This window comes from Aquarana catesbeiana, linkage group LG02 (genome assembly GCF_042186555.1).
Source record: "Aquarana catesbeiana isolate 2022-GZ linkage group LG02, ASM4218655v1, whole genome shotgun sequence".
NCBI classification, from domain to species: domain Eukaryota; kingdom Metazoa; phylum Chordata; class Amphibia; order Anura; family Ranidae; genus Aquarana; species Aquarana catesbeiana.
This window is the reverse complement of record NC_133325.1, coordinates 748,258,296-748,273,591: the sequence shown is the minus strand read 5'-3', so window position 1 is coordinate 748,273,591 and position 15,296 is coordinate 748,258,296. Positions and strand designations below refer to the sequence as shown.

The 15,296-nt window shown below is 43.6% G+C and overlaps 1 protein-coding gene across 6 annotated transcripts in view; it reads left to right on the top strand.

The window, feature by feature from the left end:
- Positions 1-15,296, top strand: part of GRIK1 (glutamate ionotropic receptor kainate type subunit 1) — a 652,481-nt gene that overhangs the window by 334,859 nt on the left and 302,326 nt on the right. The gene's annotated exons all lie outside the window — the stretch shown is intronic.

Below are 15,296 nucleotides of genomic sequence, written 5' to 3'. Positions count from 1 at the left end.
CAGCCCCATACCAGTAATAGACAGCCCCATACCAGTATATAGACAGCCCCATACCAGTATATAGACAGCCCCTTACCAGTATATAAACAGCCCCATACCAGTAATAGGCAGCCCCATACCAGTAATAGACAGCCCCTTACCAGTATATAAACAGCCCCATACCAGTAATAGACAGCCCCATACCAGTAATAATAGACAGCCCCAATCCACTCCCTTTCCGCACCACTACAGTGCGGGATGTAACGCACTGGAACGTGTTTTTTTTTTTTTTCAGTGTGCTCACCTTCCTCCCTGTGTAGCCATCACAGTGTCCCGGCCGGTGTTAGGAGAGAGGCCGCCGCCGTCTCCTTCAGTGTAGCTATACCTCCAGTGCGGCCGGCCCACAAGGTGTCTGTCCAGTGCAGGCGCTTCCTGCATGTCACAGGGGCCTTCTCTCCCGCCTCCTTCTGCACTTTGTAAATGTGCTGGCGCCGGCCTGTATACTGGGAGGTGAGCAGCAGCTGCGGTCTGTGCTAAACCTGTCTGGACTGCTCTTCCAAAAAATTGCAGCCCAGGGGCCGCAGCCCACCGGTGTGCCCTATGTCCAGTTCGGGCCTGTGTGAAGCCCTCAGAGGTTTGTTAGAGAACCTTAGTGAACAAATTGCATCACGAAGGCCAAGGAACACACCAGACAGGTCAGGGATAATGTTGTGGAGAAGTTTATAGCAGGGTTAGGTTATAAAAAACAATCCCAAGCTTTGAACGTCTCACAGAGCACTGTTCAATCCATCATCCAAAAATGGAAAGAGTATGGCACAACTGCAAACCTACCAAGACATGGCCGTCCACCTAAACTGACTTTCTTCTTGTATACAATAAATTAGGATGTGGATGTGATTTGCTGTCCCTAGAACTGGCTTAAAACTTTATTTTCACTTAAAGTGTTACTAAACCCAGAGCAGTAAAATCAGTCTGTATATGCAGTAACCAGATATAGTGACTACAGGGTCCTGGGTTTAGTAACACTTTAGGTAATATTTGCATGCCTTCATTCTCCAGCCTGTGACTGGATATTTCGAAAGGAGAAGCAGCAAACGGATGAGTTAATCTCTGATCTCTTTGTGCTCACTGACCACCATCAGCCTATGAGCCCTGTGGCACAGCTAAATGGCTCCTTGTGCTGCATCCCCCTCAGCCGGTCTGAGCTCTGCTGCACAAGAACTGAAAGAGATACCTGGTCATACTCAGGTACTTCTACAGTATTTTAAAATGACATTGAATTATTTAATAATTTAGAGCTTCATTAATTCGTGAATTTTATATTTGCGTGGAGTTCAGCTTTAATTGAAATAAAAGTAACTTTGAGAGGATGCATTCAAAAGGTTTTCTTCATTAGAATGATCTACTGGATAGAAATGATAACCTTGGAGACATGAAAGTGATGCCAGGGAGCCCACATTCCTTACAATATTAGCTTATCTGCCTGACTCTGAGCTCTGATGTCAAGGTAGAATCAGTGGGCAATAAATAAAAAAATACATTATTTTGGTTTATTAATTTATGAGATTTGTAATTTGACTTGTATTTCCCTGTAAAATCATTATTATATTTGTAAATGTTAATGGTAAGATTTAAAGGACATGTGAAGAATGAGCTAAGACCTTCTCTAGACCCAAACTCAATTAAATATTTTTTGTAAGCTGATTATGCAGAATCATTGCAGATTTTTGAATGCTTATCAAAATCCAGTCATTTCATTGGATGGATGCCATGGAAAGCCATCTTGTACTATTGTTACTGACATTCATAGGGTATCGGTGGCCACTTAGGGCTCATTTACACTTTAATTCACATTAAAGCTCCTACTACTTCAACAAGCTTTTATGATGTGTTTTTGATGCTTTGGTGGTGCTTGGATGAGGCTTCGGTGATGCTCTTTTGAAGCTTTGTTGAAGCTTGGTAGATGCCCTGTTTATGTGTTGATATCTCACACCTGCAATTTCTCCAGAACAAAGCAAAGCCAAAGCTGAATTAAAGCCTCTCAAAAGCCAGAGGTGCTTCAAGCGAACTTCAAACGAACTTTGCCATAGACTTCTATGGAGGCTTTAAAGATGCTTTGAAGCACCACCAAGGGCTCATTTACACTTGCTTCAGCTTCAACACACATTATCGGCTAGTTTACACTTGCATCAAAACAAGGCTTCGGACAAGCTTTGTTAAAGCTCTCTGAACTCCAGTCAAAGCTCCTGTCACTAAATAAAATAGTTAGCTTACAGTCCTGTTAACACCTTGCTTTTGCTTTGCTTAGGCTTCACTTCAAAAATGATACCCCATGTAGCTTCAGCGGTGCTTCAAAGCGTCTTCAAAGCCTCCATAGAAGTCTATGGCAAAGCTCGTTTGAAGCCCCACTGAAGCCTCACCGAAGCCCCACCAAAGCCCCATCGAAGCTCCACCAAAGCCCCATCGAAGCTCCACCAAAGCCCCATCAAAGCTCCACCAAAGCCCCATCAAAGCTCCACCAAAGCCTCATCGAAGCTCCACCAACGCCTTACCGAAGCACCAAGCAAAAGCAAGGTATAAACAGGACTGTAAGCTAACCATTTTATTTAGTGACAGGAGCTTTGACTGGCATTAAGAGAGCTTTAACAAAGCGTGTCCGAAGCCTTGTTTTGAAGCAAGTGTAAACTAGCCCTTAAAGTGTTACTAAACCCACAAAAGTAAAATCAGTCTGTAAATGCAGTAGAGGATGCTTGTTTTACTCACTGTGGAACCTAAGAGGTTAATCCTCCGCATTGCGTAAAAAGGCTGTTTGATCCTGTCTTCTCTGACCCTCCCCCTCTTCCACTGTCCTCTAACCATCTCCTGATGACAGAACCTTTGGAGTCAATCTGCAGTAATCAGTTTGATGTGTATTGCTTGAGTTTTTTTTTTTTCTTGAGAGAGTGCATGTGATCAGCACTGTCCAGACAGAGGGTCAGGGGTCCTGCAGCCTCATAGGACAGTCAGAGTAGAATGAAAACTCTTCCTACAAGCTTTAACCAAGCACTGATAGAAGTCACAAAACTGCTATATACTGCTGAGGAGAAAAGGTATTTAGCAGTTTATATTTACTAAAATAATTGCATTTCCATGTTCTGTGTACTGTGGGAGATCAGATCTAGTGAATGCAGAGTCCTGGGTCTAGTAACACTTTAAAGCTCAACACTGGGGAAAAAATAAAATGATCCCTTGCAGTGGGGCTGAACCTATACTGCAAGGGCTAATACCTTGTTTTGTCTAGAGTAGAGGAGAAAGAATTTTACTTACCCGATCCTCTACTCCCCCAGCAAATGGCACTCCCCCACACTTGTAGGCTGTCCCTTGGCGTTATCACATCCTATACAGGGCTATTGACCCTGATTTGGTCTTGAAGACCTCAGGATCCTAGACTGCTGAAATGTGGAACATGGAGTAGAAGAAGCTGCAGAGACCAGCCTCGCTGCAGGAGGAGCGGAGGATCAGGTAAGTAAATCTTCTGTTTTTGTTTCCCAAATCAAAACACTCAGTTAACCCTTGCAGTGTAGGCACAACCCCCACTGCAAGGAAGGGATCATTTTGTAGTTGCCTGGAGTTGGGCTTTAAAGTGTATCTCATCAAAAACACATGTTGCGTCTAATTCCAATACATCAAATAGAAATAAAAAATGTGACTTAATTAGAATAACCAATTCAAACAAAATCCATCTTTCAAAGATTCAGATATTGCTTATAAAATATGTAAACATTAAACTCCAAATGAGAAGAAAAGGAATTTTGGGACTTTAAATGAGGCAGGAACCAAAGGGGTAACTGCCTCCATCCCTATCATTGATTAAAATTGAGAGCAAGTGGTGGGACTTTATAAAGTTCCACCACTTGCTCTCAATATTAAACTCCAAATGTGAAAAAAATATATGTGTCTAAAATAGAACAGTGCAGAAATTGTGACCACATCCATCAAAGTAAGATCCTTATGCCGCGTACACACAATCGGATTTTCCGATGGGAAATGTTGGATGTGAGCTTGTTGGCGGCAAGTCCGACCGTGTGTACGCTCCATCGGACATTTGTTGTCGGACTTTCCGCCAACAAATGTTGGCTAGCAGGTTCTCAGATTTTCCTCCAACAAATGTTTATTGTCAGACTTTCCGATTGTGTGTACACAAGTCTGTCGCACAAAAGTCCACGCATGTTCGGAATCAAGTACGAGCCGGAAACGCTTGGTCTAGCGTTTGTAATGGAGATATCACGTACATCTAGTACGTCACTACGTTCGTAATTGTTGGCCAACATTTGTGTGACCGTGTATATGCAAGACAAGTTGGAGTCAACACCCTTCAAACAAAAATCTGCGGTTTTGTTGTCGGAAAGTCCCATCGTGTGTGCGGTTCATTAGAGTACAGGATAGCTGGGAAAAGCCTTCACCAGAGAACACAATGCAGGCCTACTAGATAGCTGTGACCTTCTAACTAAACAAAAGTCAAGGTGAAACATCAATATAAAGGTTCCACAATAGTCTCCTCTTGTATAAGCCTCAGAATTGTAGTTATACTCCGATCACCTTCAAAACTCCGGAACCTGGATCTTTTTTATTAACTCTCCATCAATATAATTCATACAGGGAATTTAATTAAACAGCCCAACATAGTGTAAAACCAATAAGACATCCTTTATTTTAAAATAGTAACAAATTCACATTAATAATGTTGTAATTGCGCTTTAAAAACCTACTTTCTGGCCGGTAAGGAAATGGCTTCCTGCAGACTTCTGGTTACGCAGTGACGTCACAGAAGCCTCCGCCCTACACGCTTCGTCACACCGTATGACTTAGGACATGGGAGTGTATCTAAAGGTAAAATTTGTTTTCCAATTTTGGATAGTGTGGTTAACCACTTAAGGACCAGCCACTGCAGTTGTACTGAGGCAGGTTGGCTCCACTGTGCAAGTCATTGTACATCGGCCGCTTTTAGAGCTCTAGGGGGCTCGATGACGGAGCTGATGTGTGTGCCCAGCGGCCGCGATGTCTGCCAGGCACCCACGATCGCTCCTCAGAGAGACAGAATGAAGATCTGTCAATGTAAACAAACAGATATCCGTTCTGTCAGGAGAGAGGAGACAGATCTACTGATTATGAACAGCGATCGGTCTCCTCTTCCAGGCAGTCCCATCCCCCCACAGTTAGCCAGTTAGAAACACTCCCTAGGACACACATTTAACCCCTTGATCGCCCTCTAGTCTTAACCCCTTTCCTGCCAATGACATTTACACAGTAATCAGTGGCTGTTTTTAGCTCTGATCGCTGTATAAATGTCAATGGTCCCAAAAAAGTGTAAAAAGTGTCCAATTTGTCTGCCGCAATGTTGCAGTCCTGCTAAAAATCGCAGATCACCGCCATTACTAGAAAAAAAAATAATAATAAAAACAGCATTAAAAAAATCTCCAATTTTGTAGACGCTATAACTTTTGCGCAAACCAATTAAGATATGCTTATTGCAATTTTTTTTTTCACTGACAAAAATTTATTTTTTTGGGATATTTATTATAGCAAAAAGTAAAAAATATTGTTTTTTTTTTCAAAATTGTCGGTCTTTTTTTGTTTGTAGCGCAAAAAATAAAAAGCGCAGAGGTGATCAAATACCACCAAAAGAAAGCTCTATTTGTGGGAAAAAAAGGACATAAATTTTGTTTGGATACAACGTCGCACGACCGTACAATTGTCAGTTAAAGCGACGCAGTGCCGAATCGCAAAAAATGGCCTGGTCATTAAGGGGCGAATCCTTTCGGCCCTTAAGTGGTTAAGGATAAAAACCTCTGTTGGTCATCATTTATGTCTGTAACCCCAACCAATTCCCCCTCTTTCCCTCTCCCGATCACTGAGATACACTCTTTCTAATTGTCCTGGTGACCATTGGGCAAATAGTGATAGAAAATCCACAATTTTGAGTTTCCACCAGAGAGGAATAGAGGAGAAAAAATCCATTGGGGCAGCTTCTTCTGGTGACAACTAAGAGGATATTTATCTCGCTTTTGAGAGATTTGGGGGTTTGATTTACTAAAGGAAAATAGGCTGTTCAAGGGAATTTACACTTTACAAAGGGAATTTTCCCTTTTCATAGTGAATGCGGTTAAAAATCACTTTGCTAAGAATGTCCAATCACATGCAAGAAAAACAAAAACAGACAGCATGGCTTCCCCACATTCACTAAGCTAAGGAAAAAATCCAATGGAAAGTGAACAGCTTATTTTGTCTTTAGTGAGTCAACCCCTTTGCCTAATGCCGTGTACACACTGTCGGACTTTTCAGCAGCAAAAGTCCTACGGCCTGTCCGACAGACTTTCGAGGGACTTTTGGCGGACTTCAGACGGACTTTCTAACGAACAGACTTGCCTACAAATGATCACACAAAAGTCCAACGTATTCCTACGTGATGACGTACACCGGACTAAAATAAGGAAGTTGATAGCCAGTAGCCAATAGCTGCCCTAGCCTCGTTTTTTGTCTGTCGGACTAGCATACAGACGAGCGGATTTCTGGGTCCGGCGGAGTTACGACGTAAAGATTTGAAGCATGTTCCAAATCTAAAGTTCGTCAGATTTGCGACTGGAAAAGTCCGCTGAAGGTCTAGTGAAGCCCACACACGATCGGATTGTCCGCCGGATTTGGTCCGTCGGCGTCCGTCGGACCAGTCCAGTCGAAAAGTCCGACCGTGTGTACGCTGCATTACTTGTTGTTCTGCCAATAGCCCTGCTTTGGCAGGGCAGTGTGTTGCCCACTACTGCAATAGTGCATTTGTGTTCCGCACCATGGCGTTGGGGTAATATACGGTAACATTTGCTTTCTACTGCATATTACTGGAGCAAGAACATGCAATTGAGTCCTATGGACCTCTAGAATAGTGTTTATCTTGCCTAAAGTTGGCCATACACCCATCGTCTTTAGATCTTCCTCCTCCTTGGATCACCTTTATATAACTATCCCCTCTTCAGTCCATCATGAATGCAGATGCCAGACTCATACACCTTACCAACTGCTCAGAGTCTGCTACTCCTCTCTGTCAATCCCTCCACTGGCTTCTGCTCACCAAACAAATTAAATTCAAAATACTAAAAATAACTTAAAATGCCATCCACAACTCGGGCCCCAGCTACATCACTTACCTAGTCTCAAAATACCAACCAAATTGTTCTCTTTGTTCCTCCCAAGACTTTGTGCTCTCTAGCTCCCTTGTCACCTCCTCCAATGCTCGCTTCCAGGACTTCACACGAGCCTCTCTCATCCTCTGGAACTCCCTACCCAAATCTGTCCGACAATCTCCTACTCTGTCCACTTTTACGTGATCCCTGAAAACCCATCTTTTTATAGAAACCTATCCCACCTCCACCTAACATCTATACTTTTATTTTCTCCATCAGCTCATCCCCCACAGTTATTACCTTTTGTATCACTTGACCACCCCCTTTTAGATTGTAAGCTCCAACGACCAGGGCTCTCTGATTCCTACTGTATTAAATTGTATTGTACCTGTACTGTCTGCCTTCACGTTGTAAAGCTCTGCGCAAACTGTTGTCGCTATATAAATCCTGTATGATAATAATAATCTTCCAAAAATGATGTATTATGAAAACCTACCTTCCTAGATGCTGATAGAGTGGATTGTTTGGGTTGAGCTTCCACTGAAAAAAAATTGAATATTGAGATTGAACATTCAGATTACAAGGTCAGCTTTAAGCTTGCCATGTGTTGGCTACAAGCCTAAATAATTTTCATACATTTTTCATAGAATTATTTTATTTTTGCATATTAAAACAATAAAAAGCTTTTTGTTCTGGATATAATAGGTGAATATACAGAATATGTACAAATACAATTTGCGAATAAAAGCGAGGTGTGCTATTTAGGAAAGCAGAAAAAACAAGCAAATAAGCCCAAAGTAACCAATCAGATTTCTGAATCCTTGGAAGCATAAAAAGAATTTTGATTAGTCGGCTTGAACTCCTCCACCTTCCATCATTAGATAACCCTATGTGTGTATCATGCACTGGAAGAGGTTTTTTTTCTTTTTAATTATTCTTTTCTAGATAAAGAAAAAAAACAACAGAACATAATCAGGAAACATCTTTCTCCCATTCTCTTTTATGAAATGCCGAATCTGAGGAACAAACATTTCAGGGAAGATCCTTCAGACTCACAATTACAGAGATAAAGTCGACTGATTTGCATATAACACATATTTCCCCTAATTTGCATAAGACATTATGTAAACACCTGCTGAATAGTTTTTTTTTTTTCTTCTTTTTCCTTTCGTTGGTAGATTAGCCCAATCTTCCATTCCATCAAAGCGTGAAAAAGTACTTTTTGACAAAGTGCATCATTTCATGCTCGCTGCAGTAACAGAACCCCAGCTAATGGATTTCATGCAGATTCTCACAGCTTTATGCCAGTGGAAACAGATGCTGGCGACCGGAGAAAAAGCTATTAGGATTTCATGCACATCAATATCCAATAAGTTGATTAGTTGCCCGCCATTCTCTGCTCTTTGGGTTGTGTGGTGTGTAAAAGGGTAACAGGTCCTCTTTTCTCGCACATTTATTTTTTGTTTTTATTTTATTTATTGTTTTTTTTCAGTTTACGGAGCACTTATATTGTACATTCACATCAGTCCCTGTCGTTAAGGAGCTTACAATCTAAGGTCCCTAACTCACATTCATACATACACATACTTAGGGCCAGTTTAGACAGGAGCCAATTAAAGCAATAGTAAACTACTACCGTTTAACCCCTTGCTTACTGAGCACTTTCACCCCCTTCCTGCCCAGGCCAATTTTCAGCTTTCAGCGCTGTCACACTTTGAATGACAATTGCGCGGTCATACAACACTGCACCCAAATTACATTTTTATCATTTTTTCCACACAAATGGTGGTATTTAATCACCACTGGGTTTTTTATTTTTTGCTAAACAAACAAAAAAGACTGAAAATTTTGAAAAGAAAAAAAAAGTTTTCATATTTTGTTATAAAATTTTGCAAACAGGTAATTTTTCTCCTCTGATGGGCACTGATGGGCACTGATAGGCGGCACTGGTAGGCACTAATCAGGAGGCACTGATGATGAGGCATTGATTGGCAGCACTGATGAGCACTAATAGGTGGCACTGGTGGGCACTGATAGGTGGCACTGATTAGCAATACTGATGGGCACTGATAGGTGGCACTGGTGGGCACTGATTAGCAATACTGATGGGCACTAATAGGTGGCACTGGTGGGCACTGATTTGCAGCACTGGAAGGCACTGATTTGCAGCATTGGAGGGCACTGATTTGCGGCACTGGTGTTTACTAAGGGAACCGATGTCCCTCTAACAGAAGCTGGTTAATGGCTTGCTTCTTTTCTTCACACTGACAGCGTGAAGAGAGAAAAAAGCCAGAAACCGGCTTCTGTTTACCTCCGTGATCAGCTGTCATTGGCTGACAGCTGATCACATGGTAAAGGGCCCACTGTAATTGGCCCTTTAAGCTGCTCTGTGATCAGCCGAGTCCCAAGGACTCACCAAGCACAGATCGCGCCACTTGGGGTGCGCTGTCGGCGCGAGAATGTATGGACGTACATGCACGCCCTCCTGGCAAAGAAAGCCCCTGCTGTAGCCGTCTTTCGGCTAAAGCACGGGCGCAAAGTGGTTAAAAAATAAAACACCTGTAAGGCAATTGCATAATGTGCTAGTATGCATCACATACTAGCACATTATGAAATGTTTACCTTAGAGCGAAACCCTCCAGTGACGCCCAGTCACCGCTGACAGGGCTTCCATCTTGCCTTTCTTTCGGATTCGTGGGCTCCAGCTGTATGAGTGGCTGGAGCTGCAATGACATCACTCCCGCGCATGCATGCGGGAGCCCTCCGCCCCGGCATGAAACTCTGAAGGTCCAGCACGATATGCCGGAACTTCATAGCGCATGCGCCGGTGACGTCACTGGCTGCATCCAGGGGGGAAATCTAAATAATGCACTTACAGGTAAGCCTTATTATACTGTAGGACAGGGATATGCAATTAGCGGACCTCCAGCTGTTGCAGAACTACAAGTCCCATGAGGCATAGCAAGACTCTGACAGCCACAAGCATGACACCCAGAGGCAGAGGCATGATGGGAGTTGTAGTTTTGCAACAGCTGGAGGTCTGCTAATTGCATATCCCTGCTGTAGGATTACCTGTAGGTAAAAATCACAAAGCGGACTTTACTACCACTTTAACCTACCAACATGTTTTTAAAGTGGATGTAAACCCGAAAAAAATTTTTTTTTTGGTTGTCATAATGTAGAGTATAAGATTTCCTATCATTTGAGCCCAGTCTTGCCACAAAGAGTTAATCCATCTCTGAGCAATCCTCTTTTATTGTTCAGTGAGATAAATCTTGACAAACTGAGAAAAATTTTGTCAAATCCTCCCCCTTGCTTTGAGTGACAGGTGATTTACATATCTCGTGCACTAGCCTAAGACATGCATTATTTTTTAATTCCCTCCCCCACTCCTTTCTTCAGCAGCTCTGCAAGGATTGGCTGTTCCACACCTCAGCATGATTGGGCATGCTGAAGTCATGTGGTTACTTTCCTGTCTTTTTACTGGATGTTAGAGATCATAGCAGAAGTTCAATGTAAGAAATACACAGGAGAAAATGCATATTGACAAGGGGAGTGTAGAGGTGGGCGGGGAGTCTACTGACATCACGACTCCACCCACCGAGCTCCAGACAACAGACCCACCCACAGAATCTGCAGTTTTTCGAGTCTCATAACAGACAGAGGGGAGACATTTGACAGGTAAAGATACATGCAGGAGGAATGTATATCCTTATAGATAACCCCTATGGCAATAGTTTAGAAAGGATGACATTGGGTTTACATCCACTTTAATGACTGGGTCTGCTAGAGCCTCATGCTGTTTATTTATTATATTATTATTATACGAGATTTATATAGCGCCAACAGTTTACGCAGCGCTTTACAATGTATAAGGGGGACAACACAATTACAGTACAGTTCAATACAAAAGGTACAGGAGGGCCCTGCTTGTAGAGCTTACATTCTAAAGGGAGGGGGTGGTGGTACAAAAGGTAATAGCTGCAAAGAATGATTTGATGGGGGTGGCGGCTGGTGCTCAAAATTTTTGGGGGGGGCGCAGAATTTAAAAAAAAATCATCAGTTGCAGCCACTGTGCCATCAATTGCAGCCACTGTGCCAAACGCTGCCACTGTGCCCATTAAAAGCTGCCACTGTGCCATCAAATGCAGCCACTGTGCCAAACGCTGCCACAGTGCCATCAAATGCTGCCAGTGTGCCCTCAAATGCTGCCAGTGTGCCCATTAAATGCTGCCAGTGTTCCCTTGAATGCCCCCAGTGTGACCCCCGCCTGCTTGCCATCTGCCCGACATTTACCCTGTCTTGGTGGGGCAGCAGCTGATGGCAACGAGCGGGGTCCTCCATGCGTCTCCTGCCATCCTCATCTCCTGTCCTCTCCTCCTGATAGGTGTCCAATAGCGGCGCCTGTTGTTTTAGCCTATCAGGTGCCAGGTAACAGACCCGAGCACCTGATTGGCGGAGAGGCGGTTTAGTGTTAGGAAAGCAAATAGTCATTCGCTTTTCTAACACAGCTGGCGCTCGCAGGTCACTTTTTTTGTAGCCTATTAGAGCCTATGGCTCTAATCAGGTGCTTCAAAAACACCCCCCCGCCCTGCGCCCGAAACTGAATAGGGGGTGGCAGCGGCAGCCATAGATAGATTTATGCAATGAATCTAGCTATTGGTGATAGAGGGGGTGGCTGGAGAGAGGGGGCGGCGGCCGTGCGCCCTTAATGCACGGGCTGCCACTGTTCGATACAGGTATAGCTTGCAATCTAAGGTCCCTATCTCACATGCATACTAGAACCAACTTAGACAGGAGCCAATTAATCAACCAGCATGTCTTTGGAATGTGGGAGGAAATACATAAAAGCACAGGAAGAGAACGCAAACCCCATGTAGGTTGTGTTATTGCTGCCATTTCAATCTTTGATATTAGAAATGCTTAGAAGCCACCATCTTGTCCTGGTAAAGGCTCCAAGGTGGAAGGGAGGGCTGGTTATATAGGACGCCAGGGGGCAGAAGGGCAAAAGAAAGTCCAGAAGGAAGTGTACTGTAGTCTGTTGAAAGGTTGAAAGACAGGGCATCCTGTTGACGGGGACTTGGGTCAATTTTATCATAATTTATAAGCATATTTAATATTATTTTTATATATCTTTAAATTCTTGACAGTATAAAAAAATGTCTACAAATAATAATTTAATACCGGCTGCACCCATAAGACCCCTTCCACACGGGGAGGACTCCTGCTCAACGGAGAATCTGTCCACAGATCCTTGCTGATCAGGCCAATGCAGAGAGGACACAGACAGCCCGCTCTCCTCTATAGGCGCTCCGATCACCTGTCCGTTTACACTCGACTGCCATCCGATCCACTAGACGTTTGGGGAATAGATCCCCGTGCGTCTGTTTTTAGCAGATCAGATTGGATGTTGGCAAACGGACACATTTATTTCCACCGCTCCATAGAGGGCAATGGAGGGCCCGATTAGGTCCGCCTGAAAAACTGCGGGCGGACCCAATCGGTCAGCCTTTGTGAAAGGGGCCTAATATAGTTTTTTTCAGAGCATTTAAAGTTTGAAGAGAGAGTGAACAGTATGCTTTTCCTCTGCAAGTCTCTCTTTATTTGAAACACAATACAGAGACACACTTTGGGGTCTATTTATGAAACCTGTTCTGGGTGAATGTGTCAGCATTCATACAGCTATTGCAAATAATACCCATAATTTGTCTAATATGTTTATTTCCAATGATGGTCAGCTCCATCTAGTGGTCATAATGTAGTACTTATGTTTGTAGTATTTCAGGAAAATTTCACAATATGGTCATTAGATGGAGCTGATTATCGCAAGAAATAAACAAATTAGGCATATTATGGGGATGAATTTTGATGCCTGTGCGAATGTTGACACATTCATATAGCATTTAAAAAAAAAAATAGAACTCTTAAAGTAGTTGCAAACCTCAGACATGAAATATGAACAAAGCATATCCCTCTATAGTGTGTATGTTTCTCAATTAAGAGCACTAAATGTCATGTCTGTCTTCTGCTTCCTTCCTCTGCTATCAGAGTCACTTCTGACAAGTTTTCCTGACACCAAGAGAAAATGGTGACAGGGGAGGGACCTCCAGCCCACTGACAGCCTCAGCTGTCAATTCCTGTGTACTGTGTGAAGGGGGGGGGGTGGTGCTCAGACAAGCTTTATAAATTCTGCACTTTGAAGGGTTGTAGACAAGAGAAGACCTCAGATAAACAGGTACAACTTATGTAGGAGGATTTGTTTCACCTCTGTGTGTCACCTGAGGTCATTTCACTGGGTATTGGGTACAACCACTTTAAAGTCTTTTTCTATATATTAGGCTGCTTTGAGATCTCTATCGTACACAATGTGTTTTCTTCTGTATCTAATCATTTTTGAGATACAGAAATTTTAAAATGTTACAAGCCAGCGCTGTTGGATATGACCATAGACCATATTATAGACTATTTTATGAGGAAAACACTCTATTTGGGCTGTCAGCCTTTAGGTAGCATTGCATGATGCTATTCTGTAGTAATTGTTCTATATAACTCAAAGGATTACAAACACTGTTATGTGTATTACATGTTGAAATACTTCTCTGAGTACTAAACAATGTGCTCTTATTTATGCAAAAATCCATCCCATTGTAGGATTGTTTCCTAAAGAGATTTTTGCAATACTAATGCCACGTACACACGAGCGGATTTTCCGTCTGAAAAATCTTGGATGGTTTTTCCGACGGAATTCCGCTCAAGCCTGGCTTGCATACACACTTCTCTGAACTTTCCACCGTCAAGAACGCGGTGACGTACAACACTACGACGAGCTGAGAAAATGAAGTTCAATGCTTCCGAGCATGCGTCGAATTGTTTCTGAGCATGCGTGATTTTTTGCGCGTCCGAATTGCATACAGACGAACGCATTTTCGGATTGGAACTTTTTCCGACCGAAAAATAGAGAACGTGCTCTCAATCTTTTTCTGGAATTCTGCCAGCAAAAGTCCGATGGAGCATACACACGGTCGGAATTTCTGACCAAAAGCTGACATCCGACTTTTGCTGGCGGAATTTCTGATCGTGTGTACAGGGCATAAGGATTACAAATGCTCCTGTGTAGGTCATATATTGGGGCATTTCCTAAAACACAGAGCAATGTGCTCTTATAAGATGTTAAGGAAACACATTTCATCTGCATTTTTGGTGGGATCTGATCCATGGAACATTACGTAGTTTTATACAAAACAGTGGTGGCTGGTGTTTTTTTGTTTGCGGGGGGGGGTGGCAAACAACCACCCCCCCAGGGCACCTCAAACACCCCCCCACCTTGCTGTCTGGCGGTCCACCGGCACTTACCCCATCTAGGCGGCAGGCACATCGGACAGCAGCGGGCACATTGTGGATCGGGCATCGGTGGGCACATCGGGCAGTGGCGGGGACATCGGGCTGCGGCGGACATCGGGCAGTGGCTCCTGTGTCTTCTCCTCCTCGCTTCAACTGTGCATCTCCTCCCCTCCTCCTAGGTGTCCAATAGGATCGCCTGTCCTTTCAGCCAACCGGGGGACGGGTATCAGACCCGCTTCCCGATGGGCCGGGAGGAGGATCAGTGTTGCAAAAGCAAATATTAATTCGCCATTGCAACACACCTGAGTGAACTCCAGACACAACGTTCTCCACCCCGAGCCCACCCTATTTTGAAGCCCATTAGATCCTCTGGCTCTTAACCGGTGCTTAAAAAACATACACCCGCCATAGGAATTCATGCACCCGGTGTCCTGAAAGGGCCTGGGCGCATGGATAGGGAGGACGGCGGCGGTGGATATGGGAGGCAGCGCCCCTACGCCCAATATAGAGGGGCCACCCCTGATACAAAAGAATAAAAAGACCTACATATGAGTGAGTTAACCCCTCTTTTTTATTAGACGTGCTTATTTTTATTTTATTATAAGTAATTATATAGTGCTGACATATTCCATACTGTGCATTTACATCAGTCCCTGCCCCTAGGAGCTTACAATCTGAGGTCCCTATCTCACATGCATACATACACATAGGTCCAGGACAAGGGGTTGGCAGGAGGGACAGCTGCCCTGGGCACAGCGGGACAAGTGGGCAGAGAATGGACACAGGAGAGTAAACTCTTTCTACGGCATGCATTAACAGTGGAGG